This window comes from Mustela erminea, chromosome 1, assembly GCF_009829155.1.
Source record: "Mustela erminea isolate mMusErm1 chromosome 1, mMusErm1.Pri, whole genome shotgun sequence".
NCBI lineage: Eukaryota > Metazoa > Chordata > Mammalia > Carnivora > Mustelidae > Mustela > Mustela erminea.
The window spans coordinates 172,720,295-172,742,160 of record NC_045614.1 but is presented as its reverse complement, the minus strand read 5'-3'; the positions used below and the strand labels follow the sequence as shown (position 1 = coordinate 172,742,160).

General features: G+C 38.4%; 1 protein-coding gene across 4 annotated transcripts in view; it reads left to right on the top strand.

Moving 5' to 3' along the window:
* The window catches only part of COL8A1 (collagen type VIII alpha 1 chain), a 153,126-nt gene that overhangs the window by 76,460 nt on the left and 54,800 nt on the right, over window positions 1–21,866 (top strand). The window lies entirely within an intron of this gene.

Below are 21,866 nucleotides of genomic sequence, written 5' to 3'. Positions count from 1 at the left end.
TCCAGGTTCCTATTCTGGTGATGAACCAATCTGGCTTCCAGTCTCAGAAAAGAAGCCAGTTCTGGCCAGACAAACAAATGGAGGTGACCTAATACCTGGGGGAAGTGGGAGGTGGGGCCTCTTACTGATAAACTGCAAAGGATTTCAGGCCCGTCTGGTCCTCAGACCACGGACAAACTGAACCACATCAGAGCTCAGAGGCCATTGATGGGGTTGTGGAAAAACAGGTGAATTTTACTTTCAAAGCAGAGGGAGAGAATATGGCTAGAGAAAAATTCTAAGAATAAGCTAGGAGAATAGTTCTTTTTTTTTTCTTCAAGTCTTTATTTAAATTCCAGTTAGTTAACATACAGTGTATTGTTAGTTTCAGGTGTACAATATCTCCATAATGATGATTTATGCCTTCAAACTAAGGCTGATTTAAAACAAACAAACAAACAAACAGCATTTGATGCTATCAATAAAGAGAAGTAATGTTCTTGGTTTGTGACTTCTCTTTCCACTAATAAAAATATTTGAGTCTGTCAGGTTTTTGTTGGCCTCTATTAAATTCAGGTAAACTTGGAAGCGAACAAAACTGAAAATCTGTACTCTTTGGAAAGGGACAAAATTATACTTTGGAATAAGAGATTTTTAAAGGTCAGAAGAGAATGCTCTTAGGGCCATTTGGGCAGAAACCAAAATCAGGTTTATTCTCCTCACCAGTGAAGAAAAACTAAGCTATTTGTGACTATCAGAGTGGTACTTTCTTTGAGGAAAAAGATTGCAAACAATTCTTGGAAACGCTACCTCTCTAAGAAGATGGCATTTTTATGAATTGAGGGGAAAGGCATGAGCAACATATGGAGTACATTTCCCCTTATAACACTGATCTGTTTAAAATTGAGGGAAAAACCTCTTGGCAAGGTGTACTGGCCAAGCCAATGGCAAAAGTCATTTCAGTTTATCCTGATTCCTTTCCATGGTCCACCTCCCAGCCTGCCGGACATCCGGGCCCTTGATTTACAAGCACTGAATTAAAAAACAAGCTGCTGTAGATGCCTAGAGCACCCCTCTTTCCCTTGGCCTGTGTTGTGTTTTTGCCCCATGTCTGCTGATGATGTAAGGGAAAAGATCTAAGGATTTTCCAGAAACAAAGTGAATTTCAAAGAGCATCAGAAGTGACTGGTTTTTGAAGTGTTGCCTAGCCTAAGGAAGACCTCACAGAACTGGGAATCTGGTGTGGGACATTTCCAAAGGCAGTGACTGCCCAGTGCAGTTTGCCCTGGTCTCTCCTGGTTTTGGCACTGAAGGTCTGGTGTCCCTGGGAACTTCTCAGTCCCAGACAAACTGGGACAGTCAGTCACCCCAGGAGGAGCCTCTGGATGTCTTTGTGTCTCAGATGTTGAGAAAGAAAAGTCTTAGCAGTGATCAGAACAACTTGTCTAATCTGAACAAGGGAGAAAATAGAAATAAAAACTTTGAGAATAGCAGTTCACATTCATAGAGTCCTTGTTTTGTGTCAGGACTCTGCTGGGTGCTTTGTAAACATTATTTCAGTTATTTCTGCTTACATCATTGAGAGTCATTTATTATTGTCCCCATGTTGCAGATAAGGAAAGTGAGGAGCAGAAAAATTCAATTAACTTGCCCAAATTCACACAACCAGTAAGGAGAGGGCCAGAATGAATATCATGAAGTACCCTGAACTAGACCAAGAGTGATCTCTCCCACCCAAATTCAAAGTCTCCTCACACCCCATGTGCAGCCTGTTTAAGCTTTAAGATGGAAATGGAACAGACATATTTCTTCTTTTTTTGCTATCCTAGGAACTGCTAAATGCCAGATGCTCCCTAAAGGACAGAATCCATAAGTTTCTATGGAAGAAAGCTCTAAACTCTTACAGCAAGTTTACTTGAGTTCTGCATCAGTTAAGACCTTCAGTACCTTCTCTCTGAAACATTCTTTTGGTTGTTGATCCTGGGCACTGGGCAACCTCTTGAGAGCTAAGTACCCTGCCAGACGGCTGCCTGGGAGCCCTGTGTAATCCCTCTCTCAAGGAGCAGTGGTGTTGTTTGAGTAAAGTTGCCACCATAATCCCTTGGCTTACTGTTTAAGAGTATTACGGGCTCTTGGAATAGACTTGTGGAGAAAATACAATTTAAAAAAATGTTAACAGTGTTGTATTCGAATATAGAATGTGTAGTTGAGCAGGAGGAGACAGCTTACCCCAGACTGGCCACCAGAGGATTTACTTAGGGAGAGAAGTTGTTTTACTTAATCTGGTTTCCTACATAAAAACAGAATGCCAGGAGCTTGTGGCTCCGATAGGAGGGAAGGAGAAAAGGCATTTTGGATGTTTCTCCAGGTTAACACTTAAAATTGGGCAAATGGAAAACACATCCAACTGGGAGTCTAACCATAGATATGTTTGAATGGCAAATTCAGACTTTCACATTTTAAATGAGAGCCCTTGACATCTCTCTCTCTCTCTCTCTCTCTCTCCTTCTCTACATGTCTAAAAACACATGTATCGATGACTCGTGGGCCAGAGACCACCACCACGCATTTGTGGTGTAATGCAAGTGGCTCTATTCTTTTTTGTATCCAGACCATCTGTTTTTGACTTAGTGCTCTATTTGACTTCCGAAAACTTGACCCACCTCAACGTCATGACATTCTATTTCCCCCAAGGGCACCCTCCACTATGAAAGTAAAGCAGAAGCATTAGGAGCAGCTGGCTAGAAGGAAGCACTTTCTAAAGCCAGTCTCATAAAGTTTCCAGATTCTCAAGGAAACAAATGACTCATGGAGCTCTTGGTGTAGGCATCTAGTGCTTCCCAAAATTTCCACAGACGTAATGATGAAATGGAATCTATCTGAGGAACCGACCTTTGTTCTGGGGCTATTACAACTTAAATACACTTCTGCATCTTACTGGCCACCTGTGAGCAGCTCCCTTTATGTTTGTTGGCCACAGTCTCAGGGATCTATTTCCATCCATCTGTCTGTCATTCATCTCTCCCTTCACCCACCCATTCATTCATTTAACAAACATTTAGGGCCTGATTATAGGTGCTGGGAGTATAACAAAGAATAAGACAGATAAGGTTTATTCTCTAAAGTAGCTCAGAGTCTAGTAGAGAGACATTAAACAAGGAAACAATTAAATAAACAAAATGTTTTCAATTAAATAAACAAGTGCCATAAAGAACAAATAAAGGGAATGCTATAGAGAATGATGTGGGGGAGAAAGAGCCTCTTTACACAGGGAATGCCCTTTTAAGGAAATGACATTTGGGTTCAGATGGGAATCAATTAAAATTTTGAAAGATGGAAATCACAGGCCAAAGGAATTATAAATGCAAAGTTCTTGGGGACAGCAATAAGCTTGGTGAGTTACTGGAACAGCAAGAAGGTCATCATGATTATAGGAAAATGAGCATAGTTGAGTCAGGTATTCGATGGAGCTGGAGGTTCATATAGGGCTTTTTAGGCTAAGGGGAGTTTGCATTTTATTTTAAGTGCATCAAAAATTCATTAAAAGGTTTGGGGGTAGAAGAGTGATATGATCTAACTTATAATTTTAATGATGCTATACAGCTGCTAGGTGGAGAATGAGAGGTCAAGTGTGATGGGGGTACAAGAATGATTGAAGGAAGAACATCTAAGACACTATTAGAGTAAACAAATGAGAAATGACAGTGACTTGGACTTATAGTAGAGACCGTAAGAAGTGAATATGTTAGTAATAGGTTTGAGATAAACCTGACAGGTTTACCATGATCTAGATATGGGAAATGAGACAAGAGGAGAATCAAGGATTACTCTGACGTAGTGGGTTTATGCTCTTGGGTAGGTGGTATTGCCATTTCATTGCTCCCCATCAAAAATCTTAAGCGGTAGGTAGAATGAGTCCTGCTAATTTTTCTCCCCTTTATTCCATGTGTCTTGGGATGCAAGAGGCTATTTATGCTTCCTGTGGTTAATATCTATAGTGAAAGCCTTCCAATGCAACCTTTTTCTACACATATCTCACAACAAGCAAAAACTTGTTGGGGCCAGAGCTACATAAACTGTCAACAGAAAGAAAATACTTTTTTCGTGGGATCTGAGAACATGAGAGAATGAACAAAGGGTGGCATTCTGATTCTGCAGTCCTCCTTTGCTCCTTGAAAGAAGTAATTTGATTGAGTCATTAGTAAGTGGGAATGCTAAAAGTGACATTGGGCGACAACCTGAAATGTTTTTTCTCCAGACTAATCTCCAAAGCCTAAGAGACTCCCAGAGACTGCTTCTCTGAAGAAAGTATTATATTTCCATATTTCATGTAGTTTAAGAGAGAATATAAAAGGTCTTGTGCATTCACTCTGGGGGCACTTCTCAGATTGCCTTTATTAAAATAATTACTCTTCATACTAGTATAACCCTTTTCTTCTAAAGGTGGAAAATTTTGTGGTCTGCAAACTCCTTACTATGTGATATCCATTTGAATCTAAATTAATTCCATTTTACCATACTCTGGCACTTACAGAGGTTGGTAACCATAGACCAGAAGTAACCCGGTACAGGAATAGTTCTCTAGTAGACTTATGAACTGCAACCAATTGGTGCATGAAGTAGGCAAAAGACTTCTCTGAGAGCATTCTAAATTCTCCTGTTGGTTGGGAGCACCCTGTTTATCTGAATTCCTTCAGCAAAATTTCATCCATCAGCTCAGCATCTTGAATAAGCACCCAGGGAGTTGCACTGGAAAAAATTACTTCTAAGACAAACATTCCATCAGAATGATTAGAACCAAAATGCAAAATCATTGACTCCATGAAGATAATACCTAGAGCCATTTAATAATCCTGGCAGTGGAATTTTTATATGCATGCTCTAAAATGTGCCACAAAAAAGAAGGCTTTTTAAATAGAATTTCAATCTGCATGCCTTGTCGACAATGTTGGAAAAAATAGAAACCCAGGTAGAAAATGTAATAGGTAGCCTTTCTGATATAGCAGATGACTCATGACCACCCCCCTCCTCAGAAATCTCTTAAAGGCATATGCCACAATTATAGCCAGTCCTCAGCATTGCTTTGCATGACATTTGAACTTAGAAAAAAGAGTATTATGCTAACCCCTTGGTGCTGAATGTTTGACCTTGAGGCTTACTGTTGCTCCTTTTTTGTCTCAATCCTCGTGACTGCAAATGCTATTATTAGTCATAAGATTGCTCAGTCACTTTTAAATTCCAGCCATGGTATTTGACTCTCTGGCCTAAATATATAAGGGAACTCAAACTCTTAATTATTTCTAAGGGGCTAATTCTTTTAATCTTTCCTATATACTCTAAATTTTCCCAGCTCCCTATGGAACTGGGAACATAGTTTTTAGCAATGTATGCCATTAATCCTTCACTGAGCAGAGAAAAAAATGCAGAGGACATTCAGCATTGATACCAATGAGTTAAGTTACTTGAGGAAAGTCATGAAACCCCTGTTTCACATAATAAATAGAAGATAATATGTACATGAAGGGTTATTATATAAATGATATATATTACATGTAAAATTCCTGGCACACAAAAAAGCATTCACTAATTAGCATATATTAGTGATTATTACTATATCGTTTCATTTATGTAAAGGTAGGAGCTGACTGAACATGATTTTCCATTTTAGTCTATGTCTGGTAAGGCTTATTTTAGCCTTAAAATCTCTTATATTATGACTTTACTTTTCATGACCACACAAAATCATAACACATTCAATATGCTATTTAGAACAATCTGTTTAAGAGAAACTCTGTTAACTAAGTTTAGTCTGAAAGTCTATCCCAGTCCTTCCATAAAACATCATACAAGTGCAAAAATGCAAAAAGAACCATGAAGTCATGAATCTTAGAGTTCAAAGTATTGTTAGAAATCAAATAGTTCAAAGCCTATTACCTACAGATGTTGAAACTGAGGCCCTTTATAAAGATAAGCAACTTTTACAAGACCATGGGACTTAGTGGTGAGATAATATCAGAAGACTAAGCCCCAGTTAGGTTTATAACTAGAAACCTCTCCTACTCTTTTAACCTAATGATAATCTTTCAGAGAGCTTGACTTGCATGGTATTACAAATCAGTGATAAATTTGGGGCTAGATCATTTGTTATCAGTGAGAATTACCCAATTCAGATACTCTCCAAGGGCTCATCTAGCTCTAAATATTTTATTATTCATCTGTTTGTTATTCAAGGATACCCTTCACAACATGGACACATGTTGTTCATCAACCTCCAAAATATTCTGCTCTTCTAGCCAGACATTGTCTTTATGATCCCACAAATATTTATTCCATTGCCAAATCTTTCCCCATATGCATAATGACCTCCACTTTCTTCTTTGTTTATACAACTCCTATTCATTCTGCAAAACCCAGTTTCCCACCTCCTCCCCAATACCTTTCATTTTTCTGGCTTTCATGACTCTTCCTCTCTTCTGAACTCTTATAGTCTCCAAGGTGTGTCTATATAACTAAGAACACAATTATCTACTGTGTAGGACATCCTCCCCAATTGTTTCTTGTGTACATCTTATCTTCCCAAATAGATTGGCTGCCCCATGAAGACAAGTACCACAGTTTAGGCTTATCTAATTGCAGTAAAGCAGAACACTGAGATGAATGCTCATAGCAGGTACTCAATTAACATTCAGTTGTTGGGCAAGGGGACAGAGAGGAGAATAAACATTTTCTTGTTTCTCTAACCATTCTCAATAAACTTGAAACAGCTAAGTTTGATTGAGGTTTTGAAATAATTACAACTAATAAGGAAGGGTAGGGAAGAACAGCACTTAGGCTACTTATAATCCTATCCTACAATCTTTTCTTTGAAATGTAGAGAATACTCAGTTGAGAATGCCCAAGGGGCTGATAGTTGTTTCTAAAGGAGGTGTCCACTTCTGCATCATCAGTTTCTGGTGATAAGTCTTACCCTTGGAAGTATAACTTATTTTCTGGGGTAAGAAAAACCTTATTGAATCCCATGTGATGAAAGATGAATAATATGGAGCTCTATGAGCCAAAATTAGTAAAAGCAAACAAACAAAGCATACTCGTTCATATCAGAATGCCACACCTTCATTATATAAGCATGAAGTAGCATCAGGCACATCTTAGGAAAAGAGTTCTTATTCCAGCTTCTTTTTATTTTTTATGTATTTACTGAGTGCCTCATGATAATAATAATGGAATATTAAGTATTAAATAAATATAATTCAAAAGTTAAGAGGCCCAGTGCAAGACTCAAACAGTCTTGTATTCTGGGCCTATAACTTGGTAACTGTATGGGCAAGTTGCTTAACATGTCTGTACTTTCCTCACCTATAAGTAGGAATAATAATAATACTAATTTAAAGGTTTGTTGTAAAGATTAAAATGAGGTAACACATGAAAAAACATGGAATTAAGTATGTAGCACTTAGTAAACACTCAGTAAATTTTATTTATCATTATTAGTATTAAATATAATGTCATACACTGTGCTTGGCAATTAGTATATATTTATTAGATATAAAATCTGTAAAATTTTATGAGTGTGCTTGTTGATATATTCCAACACTAAGAGGAGATCCTAGCCCATGGGAGGCACTGAGTGAATAATTGTTAAATGGATGACTGGTTTCATTTGCTCCACACAATGGCCTTACAATATGGTAGTCTCTCAGAATACAACGCTGAGCAAGACAGAGGCCTAACCTTCAGGTCTAGTGCAGAGAAAGAGAAGGACATGCAAGGAAGGCAGAGAAGTCAACAGATGAGTCGTATACAGGGTAAGCGCTCTGATAAGGTAATATAGTGCATTTGGGTAGAGGTATAATGAATACCTAATTTAAACTCAAGGGAACAAACAAGGCTTTCTGAAGGAAATGACAGCCATACTGACATGTAAAAAATAAGTAAGAGTTTGTCTGGGAAATTAGAATTACAGCAGTCCCCCCTTATACAAGCGGGTTATGTTCCTAGACCCTCAGTGGATGCCTGAAGTGGTGGATAGTATTGAGCCCTATATATACTATGTTTTTTCCCACCCATACATACCTATGATAAAGTTTAATTTATAAATTAGGCACAGCAAGAGATTAACAATCACTAGATTGTTAATCACCAGAGCAATTATAACAATACACTGTAATATAAGTTACAAAAATGTGGTCTCTCTCAAAATGTCTTATACTATACTCACCCTTCTTCTTGTGATGATGGAGATGACCAAATGACTGTGTGATGAGATGACATAAGGTGAATGACACAGTTGTGACATAGCATTAGGCTACTGTTGACCTTCTGACCACACACATAAGAGGATCATCTGCTTCTGCACTGCAGTTGACCTTGGGTAACTGAAATCCAGGAAAGCAAAACTCCAGATGAAAATCCTGCAACAGCATAGAGTCAGTCCAGAAGGTGAGAGAGTGGGTCACTTTCTTTAACTGTATGTAGCTCAGTATAGATGCAGTGAGAGGGGAGAGAGGAGAAAGGACACTGCAGAGGTCAGCAGGGTGCTGAGTATAGTGCCAGGGATGTGGACTTGATTCTGATGGCCATGGGACTGCTTCAGTGGGCTTTAGAATTGTCACTGATGGCTTCCTCCCTTTCACTGGGTTCTCAGAGTCCTAACAGTGACCCTGAGCTAGATTAACCTTGGTATTCATTTGCATATTTGTGAGTCCACATTGCTAGAATTATAATAGTTTATGGCCTATTTTTTACCATCTTTGCGTTAGAGATCTCTAAGACCAAAGCTATCTTGAGTCTTACAGAGGTTGGTGGTACTTATCAAGAGTAGATCCAATCGAAAAAAAAAAAAAAAAAAAGAGTAGATCCAATCGGATCTGTTACTCGTGTCACAGAACTTGTCACTTGGCTATCTCACTAATACCATATTATGATTCAGTCAGTTGATCTCTCTGGGCTAAGTTTATAGCAAGGGTGGCAAGTTAACTTATTGTTCTTGGTTGATTCAGCCTCAGAAAGAGTATGTTTCATATTATTTTGTAGTATTAAATGTCAGTGGAGAATTTTCAGGGAAGAAAGTGAGTGACAAGATGTGGAACAAAAAAGTTCCAGAATCCTGTATACCTTTCATTTAACATGTCCTTGATGCCAAGCTTTAATGTGCATGAATACTGTATTACTCTGGATGACTTTCTAAGTTGTCCTCCAGCCAGCCTGAAATTCTCTTTATCAGAATTCAAGGTGACAATGTTACGTAAGGAGAATACTGACAGACAGATCTTCAGCAGGGGATTTCGAGGGAATTATATTCACCAAAAGCAGACTTTCATGTAAATGGATCATATAAATTGGCATAAATATCTGACAGAATCTAAATTAAAACAATCCTTTGCCGTCACCCTGAGCCATATGTGAACTGGTGTATCATTGAAGAATGAGCTGGTTACTGGTTAATGTCTCGGGAAAATTAAAGAACAGGGCATGTGTTCAAAACTGGAATCTGGTCCTGGACTATGAGCTAAGAAAAGGCAAGCTTTGTTTCTGGAATTAAAAACTGGGGGTAAATATCATATAAGTCGTGACCTTAGAAGGATGATGAGGAGGAGCCTGTGGTCAGTCAAGCGTCTGCCTTCGGCTCAGGTCATGATCCCGGGGTCCTGGGATTGAACCCCACACATCAAGCACCACCTTGGCTCCCTGCTCAGTCGAGCTCCCTGCTCAGCCTGGGATCCTGCTTCTCCCTCTCCCTCTTGTGCTCTCACATGGGTGTACTCTTTCTCAGATAAATAAATAAGATCTTAAAAAAAAAAAAAAGGATGGTAAGGAGCTTCAGAGAACCTAAACAAATAAGGGGGAAAATCCTTTTGATGATTTTCTGAGCCCCACTTGCCCCTCACTATTGGGTTTTGATTCCAGAGTGATGAGAGGAAGGAGGGCTGGGAGACATAGGAGGGAGCACGGGTGGGGAGCTGGAGGTAAAGAAAGGAATGACAAGATGAAGGAGTGGTGGAGAGCATTCTCTAAACCATTCAGAATTTAGGGAGTAGAACTGAAGATAGGGGAGCGCAAGCGTGCCATTCCCCTTGCTCACCACCAACACGAACACCAAGCCAGGAGGCACACCTACTGGTTGAAAGTACAAATGTCACTCAGGGACAAGTAGGGTCAGCTATGTGGTGCGAGACGGGACAAAACATGAGAAGAACCATTAGAAATGTCAGCTGACGGCTAAGAAGACCCGTCAGCCAGCCAGTGAGTCCAGAGCACTTGCTTTGTGTTCCGTTGCTACAAAAGCCACCACTGCAGCCTCCATGGACAGGGCTGAGAGAGGCCTGAGCAGAGGAGCACGGTGAGGCCCAGAGTGTGGGGGAGGCAGTGGCTTATAACCCAGATAGATGTGTTGTTTGAAGCAGGCAATAAATTGCTAGCACTCTCCTAATAGAAAGAATGGCTCAAATGTGTACAATTTCATTCATCCCATTTTGATATCTGGAATATGATAAAATTCAGATTTCCCTTGTTTAATTAGCCATTAGGCTTGATGAAGAACATTTTTCAGGTTACACAAAAAATGATGGAAAAGTAAGGTGTGTCTGCCAGAGAAGGGGCAAAGGAAGGCCAGCCTGAAAAGGCAAAAGAACAGAAGAAAATAGCCACCTTTACTCTAAAATCCCTGAGAACATTTCAGCAGACACTGGGTTTTTTAACTGAAGGAGGTGATATGGCTAATCCTGATGTGCCTTCGGATGCTTAATTCAAAGTTCAGCAAAAGTTTAAAAGGAAATGAAGTGAAAATTGATCACTTGGTATATAATCACTGGAGAAAGAGATCCACCCCAAAAATATTTCTGCCATGGAATTTTTTCAATGTCCTACTTTTGAGAATTCTTTCAATAATAGAATTTTTTTTTAATTCCATACTAAAGTGTTTGAAATAAAGGACTTATCTTTTAAAGGGAACTCGCTGAGTCATTGTATTCTCAAAATGCTCATTTTGTTTGTATGTGCTTTAAAAGATTACAGGGCATAAAAGATGGGGAATATATCCATGGGGATAAAGATGGAGAATTACAGACTCCTTTCCAGTAGACTGGAAGCTATTTAATAAAAATACCCATATATAATATCAGTGGCCTTGCAAAAACATTTAGGTAGTAAACTGAAAAATGATTTATCACAGGGAAAAACTTGTATCCTTTGACATTAGTGCATAATATAAGCAGGAGTATGTACCCGAGAGGACTTGTGTTAACATATGTAAGTAATACCGTAATAAAAATTTTTTGAATAGTAACTAGAGGTTCTGGCTTGAGAAATCAGTAATAGGGTGATGCACATTGGCCATTGTGAATAAGAATCAGGGTAGTTAAGGGGGAATAGCTCTCCTTTTTTTGGCCAAAGAACTACTTAAAACATAATCTTAGCCTTTTGGAACATTAAAGGTGATTAAGACTTTAAAATTATTTTGTTCACCTCATTTTATAGTTGTGAAAAAAGGCAAGGCATTCCCCGTGTTGTGATATCTAGAGGTAAATTGCTTGCCTGAGGTGCTAAGGGCTAGGAAGCGGCCATTAATAGATTGAGACTATCATCTCGCCCTTTCCAAGAAAGCATACAATATAAATTCCAATGTGCTTCTAGATTTTCATGACCTAATACATAAGATCTGATTGAAATTACAGAAATGGGACATCTTAACATGTCAATGTTTGTAGAATGAACCTCACAAAATCATTATGGAAATACATAATGTTAAGGGATCTTACCTTGAGAAAACAGAAGCCAATGGTGGGGGGGAAGACATTATAAATAGATAACATCTGAAACAGAACTCCTTTAGGTCCAGAAAGGAAGCCTGAGGTGGGTATTCAACAGCTGTATTTAGAGGAATGACTACTGGGGGTAGTACTCTCCTCCTAATGAGGAAAGAAGAGGAAATGAATTTAAATTACAACCAAAGGAATTTAAGTTAGATGGAAAGATCTTATTGGCAGTGAAGGTTTTATGAACCCTGGAAAAGATTCCTGGGGAGGTTTTCAGATTCCCTATCTGGATATATTTAAAAGAAGAGAGATATCTATCAGCCCAGGGTGGTTGAGGTAGAAACCTGCCTGGAATTCGCTTTCAGCTGAATTCTGTAAATCCAGATTAACTCCTGACGATGCTGACGATGTCAGAGACCGTAAATGCTAGGCAATGGCAAGAAACTTGTCCCTTAAAAAAACAAAAATCTCACCCAAAGTAATCATTTCCTTGGAAAATCAACTGGCGTGTGCTAGTTGGTTATAAGTGGAATGAACAAGTATAATACATTCTGGCTTTTATTTTCTTTTTAATCTGGTTTCCAATGGAAAGAGGCCTTATGAAATCTCTCTGGCAGTCTATGCCCTGCTTAATGCATTTTTAGTTTTCTTCTTTAGGCTGGTTACAACCAAATCTCTTAGAAGAAACTAGCCTAGATAGCGATATATGTGCCCCTGGAGTAAACAATTTCAGAGGAAATGACCTCTCCCCACACTCTAAAAGAAAACTTCTTTCCCTCCTAATTGAAAGAAGCGTGAGCAGCTGATTCCTCTACTATTATCATCTCTCCTTCCTTACCCTCACGCAGGCTCCAGCAACTTCTCTGCAACTTACAGAATTTCCCGTTATTTCCAGCGTATGAACAGCACTTGCACTCACAGTTCATAGCAAAATTCTCTCATTTGTTGTACTTGTCTGTTTATACAGCTGTGCGTCTATTTGCCCCATTGTGTTAACCCCCTCTATTGTCTGTTTTTTATTGTGAGCTCCTGGAGGCGAGGAATGAAGTCTGTTTAATTTGGTTTGCACAATGCTGCGTGGACACAGGTGGACCCTGTGTGACTGTGCTTGACGGTGATGGTTCCTGGCATGACTAGATGCTCCAAAAAATAATGATAAAATGTAAAACGTCATGGGATAATCAAAGTTGGAGAGAGAGGACTCAATTCAAAGAGTCTGTGTCATCCCATGGTCCTCCTATATGCAGTACACAAATGACATAATGGGTGTCAGGGACCACATTAAGCAGTGTGGACAAAGGTCCAGTCAACGACTGGACAGTCTATTAAGTAAGGGTCTGAAACCACAGAAAACAAGATTGAGTTTATTTGGAAGCTCGCCCTCCATCACGGCCATCCTTTCCCTTGTTACATAAGCCCAGTCTTGCTGGGATTCACAGCTCAGAGCATCATCTGTCAGTGCCCACTGCCATATTTGACACTCCATGGAAGACTACCAAGGTCATACAGTATCTTGACCTTCTGACTTCTTTGCTTATACCCCAGAAAGAACAAAAGTCATTTTCACCATAATTAATAATTCTTCCTTCCTACCAATCACTGCACAACCCCCTCCAACCTAACTTAACACCAGTCTTCCTCCCTGACCCAAGAGGAGAGAGACAAGTTGATCCATGATTCTTAGTTGCGTTAAAAATTTCCTGTGCCTATTCATTCCTAAGAGTCTCAAAGTTACATCAAAGAGCAAAATGATTGATGAAAACCCTTCCCTCAGGGGATGCACAGGAAATGACATTTCATTTAATTCAACAAATATTCTCTAGGCACCAATTATTTTTAGGCACACTTGTTGTGGCTAGGGAGGGAGAAGGGAGCAAAACATACTCAATCTTCAAAATATGTGTGTGTGTGTGTGTGTGTGTGTGTGTGTGTGTGTGTGTGTGTCTGTGTGTATATGAGTTAATTTAAGGTTTAAACAATCTTAAATATAATAAGATTGCTTTATTGTAGAATCATGGTGAACATTAGATGATGCAATATATATGTAAAATATAGTTAGCACAGAGCCCATCACATAAGTCATTCTCAGTAAGTAATAGCTGTTACTATTATCACTGAGTTATGGTTTCTTTTAGAGTCATTTCTTTTAGAGGTCTCCCTTGGAAACCAAACTTGACTTTAGAATATGAGCAATATAACTTGACAGTTATACGGTTAGGGGAGCCATCACATTCAAGTGCAAAAATAACCTATCATCTAGAACATGGAAGTAAATATCTATCCACCAAAATTGGAGCTCAGCCATGTCTTGATGTCCGGAGACAGTCTGGTTCTCATCCTGTTTTTCCTATGAAGCTTCTGGAGTGTTTCAGAATCTCAGTCATATCCCCAAAACACACATATTTTCCTTCCTGCTTCCTCCTACATGCTTTGGAGCATGGTTATTCCATAAGACAAGTGACTAGAAAGACACACTTACTTCAAAGGTATATTTTTAGGGCATGATTTTAATTAGTTGGCTGTTACTCAATCAGTATCATCAATTCGAGTTAGACAAGAATTGGTCAACTTTTGAGCCACCTAGGTGGCTCAGTTGGCTGAGTTCTACCTTCAGCTTAGGTCATGGTTCCAGGGACCTGGAATTGAGCCCTGCATCGGGCTCCTTGCTCAGAGGGGAGTCTGCTTCTCCCTCTCCCTCTACCCCTTCTCCCACTTGTGCTCTCTCTGTCTCTCGCTCTCTTACTCCTCTCTCTCTCTCTCAAATAAATAAATAAAATCTTAAAAAAAAATAAAAGAATAAATCAACTTTGGGGGCACCTGGGTGGCTCAGTTGGTTAAATGTCTGCCTTTGGCTCAGGTCGTGATCTAAGAGTCCTGGGATCCAATCCCATGTCAGCCTCCCTGCTTGGCAGGAAGTCCGCTTCCTTCCCACCCTGCTCATATTCTCTCTCTCTCTCTCTCTCAAAAAAATGAATAAAATCTTCTTTTTTTTAAAGAATAAATCAACTTTTAACTGGAAATAAAACAAAGTCAAATTTTAATCACCCGATATTTTTTTTTTAACTTGCCCAAAACAAATTGCTTCACAGGTCAACTTGATGAGGTATAGTGCTTAACTTACCAATTACTCAATTGCATAGTTAAACATATGAATGGACCATAATGCAAATGACAGGATGATTGAATCCAAGGATGTCATAACAGAGTTAGCCCAAACAAAAGAATCCACTAACTTTGTATTTTTTGGTTCAATTTCAGCAGTGCCCTTTAGTGCCAAATATCTGAATAACCAAAAAGAGACTTCAAGCTAGGAGAGCTCATACGTGTACTTCATACATGACCACACCTTAAGTCACCATGATAGTACCAGTATTTTATCCTGTCTGAAGTTTTATCCAATGGCTTCATATGAAAAGTGCTATAATTTCTTGGCAAGGACAAGGAATTTCTGGGAAATACTTAATATATTTCTATCTATTGCAAAAGTATTAGAAAGATGACCTTGAATGAAAATATCAGACCATTTTCTGTCAAATATCACCTCTTAAGATGTATGAGGAGGGCCTAATTTTCAATTTCAATGCGTGAAGTTGCAGCTCTACAGTTTTCTGAACTAAAGTCACTATTTCTCAATTTATTCATCTATTGAAGTGTTAATTTCTCACTTCTACTTTCCTGATTCCAAAATAATAGAATCCAACGATTTCAGATATACTTTAGCTATTTAGATCTTTTCCATCCTTTCATCTATCAGATCATTTAGATTTGGCTTCTTTGAACTGTGTGATCATAACGTGGATCTTATAAACAAAGGAAAATCTCCAATGATAATGTACTTAAAAGAAGACCAGTGATCCAGCAATGTAGATCTTCAGTAATGGCTTTGTACAACCTCAGAAGATTGTTTTTTTCTCTTCCAATTTCTCAGGACTCGTTGATAATCATAGTTGATCTTATTTTAGTAGAAACGGAACTCACAATCCTCGTTTTTGTCTTAGGAATACAAGCTTAAGTTTTTGTAGAAATCAGCTGAAGGATGAAGTCATTCCTTCGAAGAAGGAAGACTTGGGGAAGAAAGGGAAATGAGCCCTTATACCCTCCAGTTCTCCAAACATTATTACTGAAATCAAATCAGACACACTACTCTATGAGAAGATAAAAATAGCTTCCAGATGAAATCAGAGAGAGAGGCAAACCATAAGAACTCTTAATTATGGGAAAGAAACTGAGGGTTGCTGGAGGGGAGGAAGGTGAGAGACTGGGATAACTGGGTGATGGGCATTAAGGAGGGCCCTGATGGAATGAGCACTGGGTATGGTACGCAACAGATGAATCACTAAACTCTACTTCTGCAACTAATAATACACTATATGTTAATTAAATTGATTTTAAATTAATAAAAACAGAAAGAGAAAAAAAATAGCTTCCAGAAACCCCAAATTGCCTCACCCAATTGTCTTTTTCTAAACCCTGGCATTTTTAAATAATTCAGATGCACAGTTTTAAGAAACTCAGATGCCCAATTTAATAACATTATTAATCAATGAACATTTACCTTGCTCCAGACAACTGCCTGCATTAGTAAAGTAAAACACAGTGTTGAAAAATTTGGAACTAAACCCTGGGATAATGTCAGTAGGATAAGAACAGGCCGTTCCTTCATTTGCCAATTCCTGATTCACTGACCTTCTTCCACATTGTGTAAAAGAATAGGATCTGTCTTCTCATTGCCTTTACTCATTTTTTGCACAGTTATAAGGATTAAATGAAACCATACAGATAACACAATTAGTACAACTGGCCCAAAAGACATGTTTAATAAACATGTATTTCCTTTCTCTTCAAGAATCATAAGAATGTGGCCAGCCTGCTTTGTGGAGGAAATTCAAAACTGGTGAGGACAGACTATGTTGAAACACTTATCCAAACTTGCGCCTGAGTGTCTGAATGTTATATAATTTTCTGAAATGGTATGGCATACCTATAAATAGCAATTCAGATTTTTCTCATGGATTTTATAGAAATGGATCTTATTACTGTAGAATCTGTGATTGTCCCTGACACTGAGGCCCAGCCACTGAGGGCTTGCCATCCCCAGATTGAGTGACAAGAGGAACATTTTTAACTCCCGTCCACCCAACGGGATATTTATGACATCTCTGCATTCTAGAGGCTTGTATTTAACCAGCCTCAAAACAGAAACCCTGTTTTCAACACTTTCAGTGCTGAAAGAGGATCTTTTACGAAGACTTGTTCCCTATCCAGTAAATAAATCACATGCCTTGTAGCGGTAAAAATATTGGTAGGAAGTGCGTATCCTTCATTTCAAAGCAAGAAGCCTGTTGAGTGGTGGTAGGGTTTTAAAAGTATCTGATTTGACAGGAGAGCTCTCATCACACTCCTGAAATAATTTTACACTGTTATGATTTTGTTTGCGGTTTTTTCTTTTTTCAAAATTGAAGCAATGTACTTAACTTTAATCAGAACCATCAAAGCTTTAAAAAATGCCCATATAACTTAAAATTTCTGGGCTTTTTTTTTTAATGATGTCAAATCCTGTTTCTTTTGCACTGCTAAGCTATGTTTCCAAACTACAAGAAGTATTTCCAATGCATCCAGCAAATATTTGTGGAAGGCCTACCATGTGCCAGGCCTACTTCTCGTTGCAAGGGATGTTTACATCCCTTGCAGGGAACACACAAGTTCCCTGCTCACAAGGTGGGGTGGAGAGAGAGGAAGCATTGGTGTTGAGGCAGATTATAAATGAGTAAAAATGTATAATTAAGCAAGGACAATAAAACTGCTACTCTGCAACTAAAGAAGATTAGATTAGAGATACATGAAGATGTGCCGTTGACTTCAGGTTGAATGGTGAAGAGAAACCTCAGACAAGGAAGAGCAAAGGCCTGAAGGTGGGGCCCAGCAAAATGTTTTCTATAAGGAGAAGACCAGTGTGGCTGGAGAATAAGGGACAAGGGGCAGAAGGGGTAAAATCAGGAGGTGGGCCAAGTAGGAATCATATTGGTCATGGAAGCCAGAAAAAAAGTGTAGGTCTGTTCTAAGTGCTATGAGGAGCTATTGGGTGCAAGGGGCTGGGGTGGTTAAGCAGAAGAATAGCATGATCTGATTTACTTTTCCAACATTCACCCCATCTGCTGTGTGGAGATTGGGGCAAGAATAGATACATTTTTTTTTTTAATGCAACTAGAATCATTGAAGGATGGTAAGCAAGAAAATTGATGGGATTGCGTTTGCTTTTGTTTTTGAGATTTCTCTAACGTGTAAGGACAAGACAGTGGTGGAAAGCGATGTAAAGAGTGAACCAGAGTGGAAGAAATTTTAGTAAACTGGGAATTAATGTGAATTTGGATATGGAGCTCAGATGATGCCTCAGATTGTAAGAAAAGAAACAACACATATTAAGAAACTACTATGCTTATTTTTACAAAAGTAATCTCTTTTAATTATCACTACCACCAGTGGTATAGTTACTTAGCCCCATTTTTCTTATCTGAAAACTGAAACTTGGGGAGAGATAAATCAAATTTCCAAATATCCAGTCAAAGTAAATGGCAAATCTGTGATTCAAAGTTTGGTCTACGTGACTTAAAGCCCTGGTATTTTTGTACTCTAATATGGTATCCCTAGGTCAGAATCAACAAAATATCTTTGAAATTTTATTCTAAATAATAAAATAATATTTTGTATTATAAAATACATGGTTTCTTTAATGGTACTGATTGACATTTAACTTGTTTCTATATTTTTGTTCCTATAAACTGTGAAAAACGTTTTATATGTTATTTTACTTCATTTCTGATTACTTTCTCATCCAAATTCCTAGATTCTAGTGGTATCAAAGAATAGGATATTCTTAAAACTTTACTCATGTAATATCAATTTATTTTCTAGAAAACTTGTGCCATTTAAACTGCCACTTAACCTAAATCAACATTAAATACAATTTTTTATCTTTGCCAGTTTGATAACAAAACTTTTAACTCTATTACTTAATTCACACTCGCTTTACTTTCTAATGAGATTGAACATTTTTTACATGTTTCTTAGCCTTTTCATTTTTCTTTTGTGAATTTTATGTTCACTTAATTGTCCATTTTCCTACATGGTATTGCTACTTCTTTCTTGGTGATTTGTAAGAGCTCTTTATATAAGAAGAATACTAAGACTGCCTTTAACTAATCAACTTTTGCAAATAACATCCCAGAGAATATTTCACTTTAGTTTTTAAATTTTCATTGTAAAAATACCATACATACAAGAGGCTATGCTCCAGTTACCTATTGCTGCATAACAAGTCATATCAACATGCGGTGGCTTCAAACAAACATTTTATTTTTATCTCATAATTTTATGGGTCTCGGCTGGTTGCTTCTTCTGCTCTTATGGCTTACTCGCCTGGCAGATCGGCTGTTCCAGAGAGCCCCAAATGGCTTGACTCATAGGTTTAGTGATCTGGTGAGGGTAGAAGGAAGACCGAGTTCTGCCGGCCTGGTCACATGCAGCACCAGCGCATGGCTGCCCAGCCACGTGGCCTCAGGGGGAGTGACACGTGTTCCTTAGAGGCCCAGGACTCCAAAAGACAGCATCTTAGAAACCAGGAAGCATCTTTGTTGCTGGGCTTGTATGAGCCTTATATGAGCCAAGCTCACAGGTCATATAGTAACATCTCCACTGCACCCTATTGGTATAAACAGTCACTAGTTCTCCCAGATTCGATGGGAGGGAACACAGAGAAGGACCAAAGAATTTGTGGCGATGTTTTCAAACCCTCGAGAGGGTATCAAATTGCTTAAAGAAGTAAGCAAACTCCTCTTTACCTTTTAATTTTGTTCATAATTTTTTTTAATTTTTTAAATTTCTTTTCAGTGTTCCAGAATTCATTGTTTATGTACCACACCCAGTGCTCCATGCAATACATGCCCTGCATAATACCCACCACCAGGCTCACCCAACTTCCCAACCCCCGCCTCCTCAAAACCCTCAGATTGTTTTTCAGAGTCCAGAGTCTCTCATGGTTCCTCTCCCCCACCATAATGTTTTTATATGCAACTGGTTTTTAAGAATTTATATCACTCATCTCTTTTTTCTTTGTGATATTTTCCATTGCTTTGTAATTCATTTCTTTAAATTATTTCCAAAGTATCTGTCTACAAAATCAAGGACATTATCAAATGACATATTTGGAGAAATGACTTTAAGGTCTTTAGATACTTTATTATGTATTGTAGCTGGATTCACTTAATTTAATTCATAATCCTTTTCATCCTTAAATTGCCATCACTGACACATTTGAAAATTCAATTAAATATGCAGGTTGAACCATACATCTAATTATGCGGTTGCTGTGTGGAGGCAAAGAAAAAAAAAGAAGTCTAGCTAAATAGTTCATGCTTAGTACTTGGCCACATTTCTGGCTCATGCTTCCGAAATGAACTAAAATACAATGAGCTACTTTTGGCCCATGTAGCCAGTAGTTCTTTTCAGGTCTTACAATCCATGTTTGAATATTGAATAATTTGATTTATTTTTTGAGTGGTGATGGTAGCATACTCTCTTACAGTGTTTTAATTGGCAAAGAAAAAAAAAGTGTTATCCATAACAGCAACAAAAAAGCAATAATTATTTTAAAGGACATTCTTCTGGCTACTAGAGAGGAAAGAACTCATTTTAAACATGTTGTAAACACTCAATAAGTGCTAAGTGATGATACTCATCTCATGTTCTAAAAATGCCATTGGGGTCTTTTCTTTTATTTTCTCTGCTTCCAGAGTTGCATTTCAAAAACTGATTTTGTCATCTATCTGGGTGCGGAACCATGAAAACTACAGAGAGATGTAAAAGGAATAAGATGTATGACACACACCTGATAGTGATGCTCAGCATTTCTGTCCATCCTGTGTATCTTTCTCCTATTTTATTTTCATCGTATCTAGGAAAAAATGAATTTTGGAAGGAGATACTGGAAAATAATACAGTTAACTACCATGAGAGCAGAGGGCTCTATTTTTTTCCCAACATTTATGCACTGTGCCTCGTACATAGCAGTGCTCTGTGAATATTTATTGAGGAATAATTTGGGCAAAGGCACAGAAGAATTATCAGTCTGCTCCTCCTGTCCAGTGTGAATCTGAAGAGTTTCTTTTTCATGGAGGCAGCTGTTGGGCCAGTATCTCCTTCACGCCTGTCCTTGTTAACTACCAGTCACACTACACAGCAACAAACTGGAAGTCAATCTCTGAGTCCACTTACCATCATTGACCTTTATTGCAAGAGATCATTTGAGATCCCGTAGCTTTCTAGAGTCTGTGTTCTCAAGTTACCTGTGGTGAACCCAAACTTGAGTCTGAGCATCCACAAGTTGAGCCAAAGTTCAGAGTGTTGGTGCATCCAGCCATCAGGCCTATGTACATGAGTCAGAGCCCGGGCCTTGTGTTTTGGGAACACTTAGGTTTTATTGACATTTAGCGGCTAGAACACATTCAAGTACTTCTTCATTTTATGTTAAATACAGAATACAAAAAAATTCTAGATCTATAGTCTCCATTAGCCACAAGTAGATCTTTCCATTTAAGTTTATTAAAATGAAATAAAACCAAAAACTCAGTTCCTCACTCATACTAGCTACGTTTCAAGAACTCAGTAGTCATATGCAACTAGTGGCTAACACAGAGAATAGTGAGTTACGGAACATTTCCCTTATCACAGAAAGTTTTACTGACTATTACTACTCTAGAATATATCACATATATCACACTGCAGAAATTCTAAATTGGATACCCAATTCTCCACTTACTTCTTTTTTTTTTATTTCTTTTCAGCATAACAGTATTCATTGTTTATGCACCACACCCAGTGCTCCATTCAATACATGCCCTCCCTAATACCCACCACCTGGTTCCCCCAACCTCCCACCCCCACCCCTTCAAAACCCTCAGGTTGTTTTTCAGAGTCCATAGTCTCTCATGGTTCACCTCCCCTTCCAATTTCCCTCAACTCCCTTCTCCTCTCCATCTCCTCATGTCCTCCATGTATCCAACCAATAATGACTTTCAAACCTTTTTAATTATCTAAATGTCTGAAGTTGTTCCTGTTTAAATCTTTTTTGAGAAACAA